The sequence below is a fragment of the Notamacropus eugenii genome, chromosome 4 (assembly GCF_028372415.1).
Source record: "Notamacropus eugenii isolate mMacEug1 chromosome 4, mMacEug1.pri_v2, whole genome shotgun sequence".
NCBI classification, from domain to species: Eukaryota; Metazoa; Chordata; class Mammalia; order Diprotodontia; family Macropodidae; genus Notamacropus; species Notamacropus eugenii.
This window is the reverse complement of record NC_092875.1, coordinates 188,762,688-188,776,232: the sequence shown is the minus strand read 5'-3', so window position 1 is coordinate 188,776,232 and position 13,545 is coordinate 188,762,688. Positions and strand designations below refer to the sequence as shown.

Below are 13,545 nucleotides of genomic sequence, written 5' to 3'. Positions count from 1 at the left end.
TCAAAGAATCTTCTTGGCATGTTTCCATCGAATACTTTGAAGGCACCAAAATGGTACAGAATCCCATTGAGATCTTAAAGGGAAAGTGATTTAAAAGGAGTAGAGTTGATATGTTGAAAAGTCAGGACTTGCTTATACATTGTGCTGGGTTTGAATTGGTATGTGTGTATGTGTTTTTTAAAGGAAAAAATCAAGAAGATTGGGGTGAGAGGGATGATTATTTTACAATGTATTTTCCAGAAATGTTACATGAATGACCCAAAGTGGTGGCCTTATGGCTTTAAGGAACATCCCATCTATTGCTAAGTATTCCAGGCCCTAGTAACCATCTCAAATTTTCTGTCTCTGTGTTACAAATTTCTTTCTGCATGACGCCTATGATGATAATGTTGCTAAGTTGTGCCTGACTCTTCATGACCCTGTTTTGGGGTTTTCTTAGCAAAGATATTAGAGTAGTTTGCCATTTCCTTCTCCAGCTCATTTTACAGATGAGGAAACCAAGGCAAATGGGGTTAAGCAATTTGCCCAGGGTCACACAACTAGCAAGTGTCTGAGGCCAGATTTGAACTCGGGAAGATGAATCTTCCTGATTCCAGGCCCAGTGCTTCATCCACTGTGCCACCTGGCTGCCCCTGCATATAATGATACTCAGGAAGATCTTAAAAAGTTCAGATCTTTTAAAAAATGGATAAGTCCGTATTTTAATTATTTTTTCTTTTAAAAATGATAAACAAGCATTAATTTCCCCAGAATTTAACATCATCCCCTATTTTATTACTTACCTCTTCTTAAGGGGTTAAAATAAAGTTTTAAAAAGATGACAGTGTAGTACAGGTAACTTTTTATAGGGCACCTGGACTGCTGTAGGTCTGTAGAGTTAACACACAATTTTTTCCTGGTATTTTTAATTTAATTTTTTTTATTATTTGTGAGTTCCAAGAACTGCCATCACATCTCTGGGGAGCTCCTAGGGTGGAAATTCTCTCTAATTCATACTAGCAACTTGTTTCTGACTTCCTATCTTAGAGAGTTGCCTGGGGGCACTCAGAAGTTAACTAACTTTCCCAGAGCCCTCAGCTAGTTTATGTCAGAGAAAGAACATGATCCCAGGTCTTCCTGCCCTCATGGCCAATTCTCTATCACTGTGGGTTTAGCAGTAGTGACTTTGGAAAGGAAATTCTTTTTAAAATATGTTCCTTGACAGAATTCCTTTAAGAAACAGAAGAAAGGGGAAGCAGGGTTAGTTACGTGGTGTTTACGGTCTAAATCCCCAATGGCATCGGTAACATGTAAACTATGTGTAACCTTCACATTCCTTTTCAGGCTTCATGATCCACTAGGCAGCTCTCAGTTAGGAAATATCTGTTTGTATTTTCCCCTTTTCAGTACTCTTCAAAATGAGAGTGTAAGAGATAGATAAATCACCTTCCACGTGTACTCAAATCCTTGCTCTCATTTCTCTCCTTACAGCCAGACCACTAGTCACTCTGCAGAGGTGCAAATTAGTAGGTAGACTTTGTGTGGAATCTTTTTCACAGATCTGTCAGCACAGCCCCCTGTGTTGTCTCAGTGCATGCTGGGAAAATCTTTTACATAGAAGGAAAGAACATGATGTGCACTGCTAAAAGGGGTGTCTTGGATTTCATGCGGTAAGAACAGAATTGCGAGGCACTAACTCCACAAACGATTTGTCACCTTCCTGAGAGCCATATCAGAATCAGGCTTACATCATCACAGCTAAAATACTTCACCAGCTGCGTTTTTCACAAGGGATGACTCCAAAGTCCACAGAGAAAGTCACATAGAAGTATGACTAATCTGTAGGCTTAATTTAGCTTTTGTGCTGTGGGAGTCCCTGTCCAGCTCTGTGGTGTCCCTCAGTGCGGATTTTCTTCCCCATGCCTGAGGAGTCCATTTCATCACAGTGGGTAAAAAATGGACAATGCTTCCAACCACAGGATATTATTTAGGTTAATTATCAGAATTATGATGTTTTATTGTGTTTTGATTTTTGTGGGAATAAGGGAAAGGAGTGGTTAAAGATGAATAGAATTATGGTCTTTTATGCCTAAATCCTCAGAAAAAAGGAAATGTTCCACAATATTTATCTTCACAATTTCTACCTTCATTATTCTCTGTATCTTTATTTTTCATTCTTAGGTGCAGAATGATTGTTAGGCTGCTGTCCAATACATCTTTCCCACGTTGTTTAGCTCATTGATTACAAAAGCAGGATTTGGCACTGACCTATAAGTTGACAGATGTGGGCTCCACTCTCAGCTCTGTAACTTACTAGCCTTGTGACATTGGATAAGCCAACACATATTCCTTATTTTATATTTTCATTTCAGTCCAACAGACGGATTGATCAGTTGCAATCTCTCCACTGGGAGATAGATAATTCAAATAAGAAGTTTTATCCTCATGAGACTTGAAGCCTCACAGAGTGATGTGACACATGCAGAAATAATTTTAACATAAAATGACATTTTATAAGTACATAAATAAGAGAAGTGCATGAGCAATCTAGAGTCCAGGGGAAGAGGTCATTACCAACATGTGGTCTCCAAGTAGGTTTGAAGCATTGCCTAGCTGATTGATCAGGCACCCCAGGATCGAATTGTTAGCAGACGGACCAGAGCCAGGCCCTTCAAACTCTGTCTCTCTGTGCTTTTCTTCCTGTCCTAAAAAACCCTTTGTAGTTTTTACCAACATTGACCAACACCACAAATAACCTTGGGGGGGGAAATGGAAGACTTCCATTGTCCTGCCTTCATGTAACATTAGAGTAGCAAGCTGGTACAGTGGAGAGAGTGCTGATTCTAGAGTCATATTTCTGAGTTCAAATCTGGCCTCAGGCACTTACCTTCTGTGTGACCCTGGGTGAGTCACTTAACCCTGTTTGCCTCAGTTTCCTCATCTATAAAGTGACCTAGAGAAGGAAATGGCAAACCATTCCAGTATCTTTGCCAAGAAACCCCAGACGGGGTCATGAAGAATCAGACAAGACTGAAATGACTGAACAACAACATGTTAATTTAGTCCATGCAAGGGAAACCAAACCCATCTTGTATAAAAATGTGGACTTGTTTTATTTTTAAGGAGTCAAGATTTTAATCATTACTTGGAGAGATGCTATAAAATGTTGTCTCCAGCTGAAGATCCAGACACTGCAGTATAGAAAAAAAATCCAAAATAACCACATTCACCACAGTCTCTGAGGTTTCACCATTCCCAGCACAGTATTCCTCTGTACACACAATTCCTTCTCCCTTTGCAAGCCTTGTCATTTCTCACTGTTCATTATTCTTTAGAACAGAAGGAGAAACAGAAGAAAGTTTTAGTCATTGTCCACTGCCAGGCATTGCAGGCATTTACTTGGCCTTTTTATAATCACTGTGCATTCACTAATCATTGTGGTCAAAGGGTCAGGGCACCCTCTTCCTAGAATGACAGGCAATCAGTGGTGTGAGCCACCCACCACTAAGAGCAAGGAGGCCTTTTGTGGTGGGTGAGTGATCCAGTGTGCTGGCAGACAGAACCTGCTTCCCTTGTGAATCATTGCCTACTGTGATACCCCTAATGCACAGATCTGTGTTGTGTAGCAGCCTCCATCCCTTGGGCTAGAGGATCACCAGTTGAAACAGCTGCAACCTGGAAGAGAAGGGGTAAGCATCACAGAGTGGCTTCTTCCATTTTGGGTAAGGCTGACCCAGAGGTTGGGGAAAATCAAGCTCAGAAGAATCATTATGGTGTCTGTCCTTCAATCTAAGCCTCTAGAAGGAAAGGAAGTTTTGTACCAAAAAGCTGACAGAGAAGCCTTAATTTATCTAAAAAGCACAGTAGATTTTTTTTTAGTCTGCTTGTACTCAACTAGTTATAATGGTAAGTGACCAAGCGGCTTTTGGGTACACATGTATACATGTTTCAGGAAAGGAAACTCAAGGTTCATTTCCATGAAAGCCTATATCTAACTGAACAATCACTGGAAAATCATAAACAGAGGAAACTCCAGTGAATTGGGGCGTTTAGGGCCTAGATTTCAATTCTCACTCTGTCATGCCAAATAACCCTATGGAAAAACAAAAAATACAGAATATACCACCTTTCCTGTCTCCATGAATTTAACTTTTGGGACAGTATGATATAGGATCATAGATTTAGGGCCGGAAAGGATCTTTAGAAATATCAAGTCCAGCCTCCTCCTTTCACAGATGAGGAAACTGAGACCCAGAGAGGTTAAAAGGACTTGCTCATGATAAGAGTCTGAGACAAAATTTGAGCCCAGGTCTTTGTGACTCCAGGTCCATTACATTATCTAATACAGTACACTGCCTCTCTGTGTTAAAAAAAAATGCATATATATTTAAAAGCAGAATCATGGAACTTAAACTTGAAAAGGACATCAGCAGCCATTCCAGTATCATTTACGGATGCCCCCAAAGAATCCCCATTGTAATAGACTGTGGGCAGTAAACACCCAACCAGAGCTGACCTTTAGGCCAGGGATGCAGATGTCTCACCCTGAGCAAATGAAAAGACCCAAGCAGAAACTATCCAAGTGGATTCCTGCTTCTTCCAGAAAGACCTGGCCACCCACAGAGGGGCCTGCGACTGGCTACTTCTCCTTTGCTCCCATACAAAGACCAGGGGATTCCTTGTCTTGACTACTAATTAGCCTCCTTTCCCTACCTCTTACACACACACGCACACACATACACACACACACACGACAACAATCACAGGATTTCTGAAGAGTATTTTAAAAACTTTGCTTAGTAGAATTGTATTCAGTAATATTTATAAAATGCTTTGGGGCAGCAGATTCTTCTCAATGTTTCTTCTTAAATACTATGTGTATCACAACGCCTTTCTGTTGCTTCCTAGAGCCTCAGCAAGTGACTGTTTCCTTTACCTGACTTGGCAGCTGCTTAATACATTCCAGGCTCTTGTCCTGTCTCTCCTTTGCGTGAGTGTGTGTGTGCGTGTGCGTGTGCGTGTGCGTGTGCGTGTGTGTGTGTGTGTGTGTGTGTGTGTGTGTGTGAATGCAAGGGTACTGCCTTTGGTATCCTAAAGCACCACATGTCTACCAGTGGCTTTTCTTCTACTCCACTATTTTTTAATTTGACTGCTGTGGACTGTGAGTCATCAATGGCAGCTTTATGCATTTCATGGATTAGCTAGCACCTAAAAATAACTGGAGACTTAATGCAAACAGCATAGAAGCCCACACAGTCTTTTAGCCGCCAACATGCATCTGTTTGCCAACCTTGAAATATACCAACCAGGCTTTGAATCAGGGAATATGGAGTGGTCACCTCCTGTGTGCTTGGCAGCGGTGTGCTGAATGCTGGTGAGGGATCTTGCTTAACCTTAGCAGTGTCTTATTGGTGACGGTTGTGCATGTCCTCGTTGGTGTCCTCACACAGACATAAGAAGAATGATGACCACACGTGTTTTTCTGACCCTGGTAACCACAATCTAGAGATGGAAGCAACCTCGGAGGTCATCTAGCCTAAACTCATCATTTTGCAGATGAGGAAACTGAGACCAAGAGTTTAAGTAGTTTATCCAAAGTCAGAGATAGTGCCAGAAGGAGGATTTGGATCAAAGTCCTCTGACTCCAAGGCCAGTGTTTTTGTGTTGTTTTGCTTTTCTACTGAAACTAGTCTTCATGTTAAACAACTATACCAGTTTCGTGGAGTGGAGAAGGGAGCATGGCTTTTGTTTTAATGTGCATGTTTCTTGACTGTGTTTTTACCACCGTTTTCTTTAGGTGTCAGCCCTTTGTGGAAACTCTGTTGACCCCCAGAGGGCAGGCCCATTGCAATGCATGTTTTAGTCCAGTGAAAATCTGTTATGTCAGAACCCCTTTTGGTGTGCACCTCCTGATTTGTCAAAGGAGGCATGGCAGGAAGGCAGTGCTTCAGGTCCTAATGCGCGTGCCGTGTCACAATCCGAGCTCTGTGCGAGTACAGCGGCTGCTGTGGATGTGTACCTCATCCTGATGGATGTTTCATTTCAAGTTTGTGTTTACAGCATGATTTGTCAGCGTTATTTGGGTGCCCACCAGGGCCTGGGTTTGCTGAACAACCTGAAAGACTTCCAGCAAACACTGAGTCAGACTTGAAATTAGCATGATTAAGTGACTTACATAGAAACACGCACAGATATTCACATACTCCACAGAGAAGTTTGGACTGTTTTATTAATGATATTTAAGCACTGAAATCAATAGATCTCTCTCTCATCTCTTTCACCATTGACATAGAATGTCCTGGTTTTATTGGTTTCAAAAGGATGCTTAAGAAAAAGGGGGACTTAAAAGAGAAGTGGGTTCTTCTCTGCAGGTATAAACAAGATGAAGTCATGTCAGTGGAACCCAAATGAGCAGCCTCCCAAAGGCAAAATCAAAACCTGCAAGGAGGATGCCTGCCCTGACCCGGGTGGAGCCAGGCGTCTTTGCTCCCCTGCTCTCGGCAGGATTTTTTCTCTTTTGGAGAGCACTAAGCACAAAACAGATGCCCTTCCCGTTTGTGAAAACATGGCCCTCTTGGTAGGGAAAAGGGAGACATATTTTAACAACAGACGTTTTGTTTTCTCCGCATCTTGTTTCTGGTGATGTGCACATATGTGTGTATGTACACATAGATTAATCTAAGGCTGAAATATACAATCAAACAAAATATAAATATATGTGTGTATATGTAGAGCTGTTTGGATGCAGTAGATATTCACTGGCTGGTTTTTTTCCCTATGCAGTTTTGTACTTCCCAGGACCTGGCCCTTTTCCTCTCCCTCTCCCAACACACACGCACACACACACACGCACGCACGCACACACACACACAGTAGGTGCTTATACCTCCTGGTTGACTTGTTGATTGATTAGCACACACTGAATTCGGAAAAATGCATAGAAGGTGAGTTACCAGCCAGCCAGGAGATGGTACATAATTAGGACTTCTTTAGATATCAGCAGATAAGAGTTTCCTTCCCACCCTGCTGTTGCTCCCATGAATGAAAGCATGAACTGGTGATACGTCTAGGTGTTGTGGTAGGTTGGGGAAAGAAGGTTGCTTTATTACAAAAACCAGCAGCAACAGGGAGAGGAAGTTTGACAGAGGGATAGTCCCCTGAGATTACAAAATTAGAGCACAAAGAGACCTGAGATATAATCTCGTGCAATTCCTTTTGTTTTACACACGGAGGGAATCGAGGGCACAGCCCAGCGATGTTAAGTGACTTTGCCCAAAGTTGCCTAAGTAGTAAATTGTGGAGATGTTATTTGAATATAACTGAGTCTTCTAGCTTCCATTCTAGGGAGTCAGTTCAAGTTAGAGTTCTGCCATGTGTGCCATCTGTAAAATGAGGAGATAGAATGAGATGATCTCTAACGTCATTTCCAACTGAGATCCTGGCTATGGTTTCATTCATTAGACTAAGAAATAATAGACTTAGAAGAGAGAATAAATAGTTATGAGGATGACCAGAGTGATATAAATTTGATAAAAAAGAATCATTCAGGAATAGATGTATTTGGATCTTGATATAAAAACTACCAGAAAAGAATTTTTCCACTTTGTCTTTGCTGTTGAAAGTGCTAAAGATGATGATTGATGATGATGACGAGAGAGAGGGAGAGAGAGAAAGAGAGAATCATAGAGAGAGAATTGTGAGTTAGAAATTGGAGAGAAAAGAGTAGGAAATGAGGCCAAAGGATGAAAAATGAAGCCAACTTAATCTTTGTATCATCTTGCTTCTCTTTTATTCATCAAGTTTTAACCAGGTGAAATGTTAGCACCTTAAAATGTGCAGTAGCTTAAATAAAAGGAAGGAACATAGAAACCACTGGCATAAATAGGAAATAACTAAAATATAATCAATTAGACCATAACTCAGCATCTGACAGATGTTACTAAGAGGAAGAGAGAAGTGGAGTGGCCGACTTATGGTCAAGAGATGTGGTCTTTCTTGGGTGAACCTCTTGCCCACAAGTTGAACATCCGCTATTCTCAAAACTCTTCCGTGAGATGAACAGGGAAGAACTACAGATTCTGTTCATTCATTTAGAATGAGTCAAGGTAAACAGAGTCAGTAGTCGTGGGCCAAGAAGGTTGATGGGCTGCTTAAATGGAAATGTACCCTATGTGTTTGACCTGAAAGGAGCCAACGTGTCATTTGAACATCACCCTCTAGTGGCAAATAGGTATCATTGTAATCTTCCTGTATTTCCCAGAGCAGCACAAATGAATGAATGAACGAACGAATGAATGAATGAATGAGTAGGAAAAAATTATTAAGCACTTATATTTTTAAAGTGCTAGTTAAGTGCTAGAGATGCAAACTGTGAGCTAGTCCTTGATTTTAAGGAGCTCACACTTTAATTGGAGGAGACAATATATACAAGAAAGTTCAGCTTCAGTTTGGAGACGAAAGCCCTGAAAGCCCGAAGGGCTTCATTCGTAGGGCAGATGGCAAGGCTCAAGGGTCCTAATGTTATGCCAGTGGGTTAGATGACAGCATGGAATAAGGGTTCTTTAGAGGGAAGGCATGAAGGTAGGACCCACCGTAAGGCCTGAAGGATCTTCAGAAGAAATGGCAGGATAGAAGCTAATCTGTTCCGGCCCTCCATCTCACCAAAGAGTAGGATCCGATATTTTAGATCTGGAAGGGATGTTAGAGAAAAGCTTGTCCAAATAATTCATTTTACAGATGAGAAAATGAAGATCCAGAGAGATCAAAATGTCTTGCTCAGCATCACCCAGACAATAAGAGGCAGAACCAGTATTCAACTGAGGTTTTATGATTGACTGACTCCATATCCAACTCCTTTTCCATTATACTGAACTGTTTTGACTTGACAGACAAATCAGAGCATTTGGTAACCAGACAAATTGGGCTTTAATTGCATAAAAATTTTTTGTAGTGCTACATACTTATGTCATCATTTTCTAAACCTTACCCAAAACACATACTATTCTCATGCCTATATTTCTTGTTTTATATCCTCTCCCAATCATTATCATCCTTTTCCCCTCCCCTTTTACTGTAGAAGTCCCATTCCATCCTTCAAAATCCTGCTCAAGTCCTTGTTTCATTAACTTTCCAGTACTCATTGAACCATACTACTATAACATTTGTTGTTGATACTCATTTGGAAATATTATATTGTAATATATTTTATCTGTAGCAAATGTTTGTTTCAGTATATTGTATCATGTACGTGTGACTTTCCCCTTATCTAGATTGTAAGGTCCCCCAGGGCAAGAACTATGTCTTCTACATCTCTTCTATTTTCCCACAGTGAGTTGCCTATAGTATTTGTTGAATTGGTTTGAAAACACAAAATCTAGTATAATGTCACAATCAACAACTTGTCGTTAGGTAGTTATTAAACTATGATGGGAGGAGTACCATGGTAAAGACCATGCAGCTCAAAATAATAGTGGACTTGCTTCCTGTCTTCAGAAGTAATGGCATTGTTACATAATCTCTGTTCAATAGAAAATGGCTTATTATAACTAACAGTAGTTTTTGAAGTTTAGAATTCTAAGAGGATAGAATGTAGCATTCATGTCCTTTTGGAAATTTGGTGAGATATACTTTCTTTATGTTAAATTCACATCAGGATGTTTAAAAATTCTGATGGTGAGCCCTATTTTGAAATACAAATTTACTAGCTATGAGTGTTTTAAGATGTTTGTTCAAGATATTCAAGAAGATTTTAATTGACATGGAAGGAGGAAACATTTTAGGTAAAATTCACATGGGAAAAATATAGAGAGACTTTAAATAGTTATCATGATATTTCAGGCCTCAAAAAAGGAGGAGGGGGTAGAGGGAAAGGGGATGACATTCACAATGAGTAATGCAATTAAACTTGCTATACTAATCAAGTTATCTTCCTAAAAAGGAAGTAGGTATCAATTTCAGAATAGGATATTTCTACTTGATATAAGGAAAAACAGTTTGATGTATTCAAAACTAGAATGGGATACTTCATGAGATAGTGGGTTCTCGTCTTCAGGCAAAATCTAAATGATTGCTTATCTAAGTTCATAGGGTCATAGATAGAGAACTGCAAGGGACTTGAGAAGGCTACTGTCCAACCCTCTCATTTTTTCAAATGAAGAAATGTAGGCCAAGTGATTTTGCTCAAGGTCACAGAGCTAGGAAGTAGCAGAAAGGGGGATTCAAACATAGGTTGTCTTACTCCACATCTGTCACCTGTGTCCGTTACACCATGCTGTCTCTGTGGTTTTTATAGAGTGAATGTCTGTTATTCTATGTCTTATATCTCTCGTCTCCTTGTCAGCTAAACTCCCTGAAGAAAGCCATCTATAATCCATACCTCTATTCCCTTTCCCCTCACTCATTTCTAAACCCATTACAACCTGGGTCCAACCCCTAATTTGACTGAAATTACTCTCTTGAAAATTGCCAGCAATTTCTTACTTGCCAAACCTAATCATCTTTGTCCTCTCTGCAGCCTTTGACTCTGTTGAGCACCCTCTTCTCATGGATACTCTCTGTCCTCTTAGGTTTTCATTGTTCTCTTTTTCCTCTAATTATCTTACTTGATAAATGATCTCCTCATCTCTATGCAGATTATTCCCATATCCATATATCCAACCCTAACCTTTCTCCTTAGCTTCATATTTCCAATACCAACTCTTTTTTGGACATTTTGAACTGGATATCCTACTGGCATCCCAAACTCTACATGTCTAAAGCAGTGCCCATTATCTTTCACCCAAAACCCTCTCATTTTCTGAACTTCCCCATTACTATTGAGTGGAGTGCCATCCTCCCAGTTACCAAGGCTCTCAACCTCAGTGTCATTGTCAACTCCTCTCTCATACTCACTCCACACATTCAGCCTGTTACTACGTCTTATGATTTCTACCTTCATGGTGTCTCTTCTAACCACCCACTTCTCCACACTCACAAAACCACCACCCTGCTGTGTAGGTTTTCATCACCTCACACCTGGACTATGACAGGTGCTTTCTGGCTGGTCTTCCTGCTAATCTTTTTGGTATTTAGAGCCCTTAATAGCCTTGCCCCTTCCTAGCTTTTCTGTTTTCTTATACTTTATTCCCCTTCACCTAGTGAGTGATTTGGGCATACCGACCTACCTGTTTGCTGTTCCTTGTCCTCTTGTAAGTCCCTTGACTCCAGACCTTTGAACTAACTGCATGCCTGGACTTCCCATACTCTCTATTTATGTAATTGTTTCCCTGACTTCCTTCTTTCCTTTACAAGTTAGGTGGTTCATTGGGTAAAGTGCTGGGCAGAGTGAAGACCACCTAAGTTCCAATCCAGCCTCCAATACTTATTAGCCCTGTGACTGTGGGCAAGTCCCTTAACCTCAGTTTCCTCAACTGTAAAGTGGGGATAATAATCACTCCTACATCTCAGGGTTGTTGTGAGGACCAAGTGAGATGTTTATAAAGTGCTTAGCACAGTGCTTGATGTATAGTAGGTCCCAAATAAGTGCTTGTTTCCTTCCTATCTTTTAAGATTCCACTGAATTCTCATCTTCTGCTGGGTGCCTTTCCTGATCCCTCCTTCTTCCTCCCTTTATCCACTAAATAAAGCCTTCTACCAATATTGTATATATCTTTTATGTCGATAGTTGTTTGCATGGTGTCCCCTCCATTCGCGCAGGAGCTGCTTATGGGCAGAGCTACATTTTGTCTTTGGTTGCGCTTACCCCAGTGCCTGGCATGGAATAAGTGCTTAATAAATGCTTATTGACTGACTCGTATATGAATATTTGACCTTGGTGAAGGTCAAATTTAACCTTCAGTTTCTCTAAAAGTAGAGTCAGAGTACCCACATCTCCAGGGCCATGGGAATACCTTTGGGATGAGATATCCAGAATTGTAAAAGAGAGATAAAAGACCTTTGAAGTAGGGGGGAAAAAAGGCTTTCTCTCATCCACTATCTAAACATAAATAAGACATTAATATCAACAGATTTAGTGTATTTCAGTCATGGCCTTTATTGCTCTTCTCACCCTTTCCTCTCTCCTCCACAGTCCTTCTTATAAGTAGGCTTTTTGAGCTCTGAAAATTCAGCAAACCTTCTCCTCCTACCACTCACTATTTGAATTGTGTTATGGGAAAGGACAAAAAGCTACAAGTCTTCTAACTTGTAGGATGTCAGAAATAATTTGAGAATTAATTGATGAAAGTGTTTCCCCTATATTCCACCGCAGAGTGATAGATAACATATTCAGATACGAAAGCTTTTGAGAAACTCCATCCTAAGAAGACTATAGATAGCTTACAAAAAAAATAATTTATAAACCAGAATTGCCACACAGATTTATTTGTCAATATCAAATAAATATTTTCTTATTTATACAGACTTAAAATGCAGATTGTAACAAAGTGTATGTACTTTCTGTTAGTGTCTTTGGATGGCTATGTTGATTTTTTTCATGTAAATACTTTGAAGAGATTAAATATTCCAGAGAAATCAGATCCTCCAAGGCTACTGATGGACACAACCACTTGTCCTCCTATGGATGTTTTAGTCTGATCATTTATTGTTCAGACACAGAGACAGAGCATGGCCTCAGTCCACTGGACTAATAAGTTAAAAAAAGATGAACCTCACACCCCCATCCCCATCAAAAATAGTTGGATTCAGATAGATAATTGGCACAAGAAATAAGGATGTTCAGCCCATTATCTTCTTCTGTTTCCTCCAGGCACATCACTACACTGTCCTACTTTGCAAAGGGAAAACTCTCTTCCCTTTCCCTGAATGAATGATACAGATTAGTGGGGACAAGGAAAATGTGTGAGAGGATATAGTTTCTCCCAATGGAGTCAAATTCAGTCAAAAGAAGACTTGTTTTTGTGAATTTATGACAGCCTGATCTGCAATCTGGAAAGCCTACAGAGAGGGTATCTTTTGAAAGAACAGCTGGAAATAAATAAGAATCCAAAGGAATAAAAGGCAGGTGCTAAAGTTAGTTGACTAAAAGGAAATGACCATGTCTAAAATATGGAAAAATACCTGAACAGAAAATATAGTTGTGGGAAAGGGATGAGTGAGACTATCACAAGACATGCCTAGAAAGTGGGTCAGAATTAAAGTAAAAGATTTTTATTAGAAAGACATAATGTAGTGAGTATACCTTTAAAAGCATACCCTCCCTATCCTACTTTCACCTCTTTAATTTATCAATGTAGAGAGAACACACCTTCTTCTTAGCTCCATACTTTTAACTGAGTCCAAATTCAGTTGCATGGCAAAGAGAATGTTGGGAGGGAAGCTCCAGCATCCATACTTATAAAAAACAGGTGGCCAGAGTGTATGTGTAACTGAGGCAAGTCATACCTCTGTCTGACACTGTGGAACTGCTTATCTTGTCTGATGATGTTCTGGTGGTGTTTTCGAATATGTATTATGTTGTCTCTGCTGGTATCTCTTGGACACTCTAAGCTCCGAGCTGCTCTGTGCATCCATCTACCAAGGTGTGGTAACTAGAAAGCCCTTCTCTGACAATGGCAGGCTAGCCAGTCT

General features: G+C 40.3%; 1 protein-coding gene across 13 annotated transcripts in view; it reads left to right on the top strand.

The window, feature by feature from the left end:
* ATXN1 (ataxin 1) overlaps positions 1-13,545 on the top strand; it is a 516,919-nt gene that overhangs the window by 493,775 nt on the left and 9,599 nt on the right. The gene's annotated exons all lie outside the window — the stretch shown is intronic.